Here is a 3621-nt window from a genome sequence, read left to right on the forward strand (position 1 = left end):
CGCGTGTGTGTGCGCTACGGTCGGCGCCGGCGCCGGCGCCGGTGTGCGCTACGATCGATTGGAGGGAGGAGAGGGGCCGGGGGAGGGGCTCACAGCGCGCGCGGGCGAGGTCGAGGCGACGGCGACGGCGAGGCGAGGTCGATCCAAAGGCGACGGCGACGGCGAAGCGAGGGGATCGGCGACCGGGACGGCGACGGGGGTGCCGCGGAGTCGACGGGGACGACGCGACGAGGACGGGGGCGTCGCGGAGTCGACGGGGACGGCGCGGCGGGGGCGGCGGCAGAGAGAAGTGGGAGATGAGAAACTGAAAATTTTCGAAGTGTTTCTTATATAGGGGACACCTTTAGTACCGGTTGGAGCCACCAACCGGTACTAAAGGCCTGTTTTGGCCAGGCCAAGCAGGGGGAAGCACCCCCCTTTAGTACCGGTTCCTGGCTCCAACCGGTACTAAAGGCCCCCCCTTTCGTACCGGTTGGTTTCACGACCCGGTACTAAAGGGGGTGCGCTGCCAGGCGAGGGGCGCAGAAGTTTAGTCCCACCTCGCTAGCCGAAGGGCGCTCACACCTGCTTATAAGCCCCGCCGCCGCTGCTGTCTCGAGCTCCTCTCTAAAGCAGGCCTTCTGGGCCTACCTCTGCTACTCTGCCCCGTGGGGCCTATTGGGCTTGCGGGCCTGCATCCTCGCCCAACAACAGGTTGGGTTTCTAGTCGTATGCAGGCCGCTGTTGCCTGGTAGGTGGGCTTTTTTCATTTAGTTTTTTCTTTTCTGCTTTATTTATTTTGTTTTATTTATTTTTAGTTGTTTTTTGCTGTATTTAGAGTTTCTTTGTGAATATTTTTGATAGTTTTTAGAAACTTTCAGTTAGTGCCGGTAGTTTTTAAATTTGAATAGTTTAAATTTTGAATTATTTGAAATTTGTGTGAATCACTAGTTTGTGAATAACTTAACTTTAAAAGTACATTTTCCAGTGATTCTTTTTTCTTATGTTTAATATTAGTGTGTTTTATCATTATATTCAATTTGGTAATGCTTAAGTTATTTAAAAATGAAATGCCTTTGTAACGGATGAGTTTTCGTCCGAAACCCTGATACTTCGAAACAGATTGTCCTTTTTGTACACGAAGTGCATCCAGTTTTTGCGGTAACCCTCTCTACTTTTTTGCACATGCTATGTGGGTGAAATTATGATACCATGCCAACTTTCATCCTTTTCTGAGTTCATTTGAAATGCTTTTCAATTTCAGGGTCATTTAGCTGAAAAAATCAATAAATGCATGAAAGAATTTGCTTGCACATAAAATTTCTTCGCGTTTCAAATGCCAAAACACATAACTAGCTACCCTAACTATTACAGAGATTCCCTCCTGGGTGTGAAACACAGAACAAAGTGATGATAGTTAAGCCGATCACATCCCAGATCTTTGGGTGTGAAACTTTTTCTTCGCGTGTGTCCCTTTGCGTCGTAGCCATGGAAAATCTTCATCATTTAACGGGATGCTCGGGTCAATATTCACTATGAATGGAGCAATTTCATCAAACTTTTCATAATCTTCTGACTTGTCTGTCTTGTCATCCACTCCCACGATGTTTCTCTTCCCAGAAAGAACTATGTGCCGCTTTGACTCATCGTACGATGCATTAGCTTCCTTATCTTTTTTTTCTTGGCTTGGTAGACATGTCCTTCACATAGAAAACATGTGCCACATCATTGGCTAGAACGAATGGTTCTTCTGCATACGCAAGATTGTTGAGATCCACTGTTGTCATTCCGTACTGCGGGTCTTCCGTTACCCCGCCTCATGTCATATTGACCCATTTGCACCGAAAAAAAGGACCTTCAAACCATGTCGATAGTAAAGTTCCCATATGTCCTGTATATAACCATAATATGTTTCCTTTCTCGTCTTGGTTTCTGCATCAAAGCGGACACCACTGTTTTGGTTGGTGCTCTTCTTATCTTGGGCGATCGTGTAAAATGTATTACCATTTATCTCGTACCCTTTGAAAGTCATTATATTCGAAGATGGTAACTGGGACAGCAAGTACAGGTCATCTTCAATAGAGGTGTGATGCATGGTACGTGCTTGCAACCAGCTGGCAAAACTCCTGGTTTGTTCACGTGTAATCCAGTCATCAGACCGCTCCGGGTGTTTGGAGCGTAGCAAATTCTTGTGTTCATCCATATACGGAGCCACCAAGGCGGAATTCTGTAGAACTGTGTAGTGTGCTTCAGTGAGAGAATGTCCGTCCATACATATTATTTGTTCCCCTCCTAGCGTGCCTTTTCCATCCAGTCTGCCCTTATGCCGTGATTCAGGAACACCAATCGGCTTAAGGTCAGGAATAAAGTCAATACAAAACTCAATGACCTCCTCATTTTGACGGCCCTTGGAGATGCTTCCTTCTGGCCTAGCACGGTTATGAACATATTTCTTTAAGACTCCCATGAACCTCTTAAAGAGGAACATATTGTGTAGAAATACAGGACCCAAAACGTTAATCTCTTCGCATAGGTGAACTAGGACGTGCGTCATGATGTTGAAGAAGGATGGTGGGAACACCAACTCAAAACTGACAAGACATTGCACCAAATCATTCTGTAACCTTGGTATGATTTCTGGATCGATTACCTTCTGAGAGATTGCATTGAGAAATGCACATAGCTTCACAATGGCTAATCGAACGTTTTCCGGTAGAAGCCCCCTCAATGCAACCGGAAGCAGTTGCGTCATAATCACGTGGCAGTCATGAGACTTTAGGTTCTGGAACTTTTTCTCTGCCATGTTTATTATTCCCTTTATATTCGACGAGAAGCCAGACGGTCCCTTAATACTGAGCAGGCATTCAAAGAAGATTTCCTTCTCTTCTTTGGTAAGAGCGTAGCTTGCATAACCCTGATGTATGCCGTCTTTTCCGTGCATACGTTGCTGGTCCTCCCATGCCTCAGGTGTATCTTTTGTCTTCCCATACACGCCCAACAAGCCAAGCAGGGTCACACAAAGATTCTTCGTCACGTGCATCACGTCGATTGCGGAGCGGACCTCGAGGTCTTTCCAATAGGGCAGGTCCCAAAATATAGATTTCTTCTTCCACATGGGTGCGCGTCCGTCAGCGTCATTCGGAACAGGTTGTCCACCAGGACCCTTTCCAAAGACCACCTTCAAATCCTTGACCATATCATGTACATCAGCACCAGTACGGTGGCGAGGCTTCGTCCGGTGATCCGCCTCACCTTTGAAATGCTTGCCTTTCTTTCTTACGGGATGCCTGCTCGGAAGAAATCGACGATGTCCCAGGTACACATTCTTATTAGCCAAATATATACTGTCAGTACCGTCCAAACAGTGCGTGCATGCGCGGTATCCCTTGTTTGTCTGTCCTGAAAGGTTACTGAGAGTAGGCCAATCATTGATGGTCACAAACAGCAATGCCTTTAGGTCAAATTCTTCCCCCATGTGCTCATCCCACGCACGTACACCTGTTCCATTCCACAGTTGTAAGAGTTCTTCAACTAATGGCCTTAGGTACACATCAATGTCGTTGCCGGGTTGCTTAGGGCCTTGGATGAGCACTGGCAGCATAATGAACTTCTGCTTCATGCACAACCAAGGAGGAAGGTTAT

Source organism: Triticum dicoccoides, chromosome 3A (assembly GCF_002162155.2).
Source record: "Triticum dicoccoides isolate Atlit2015 ecotype Zavitan chromosome 3A, WEW_v2.0, whole genome shotgun sequence".
Classification (NCBI taxonomy): Eukaryota; Viridiplantae; Streptophyta; class Magnoliopsida; order Poales; family Poaceae; genus Triticum; species Triticum dicoccoides.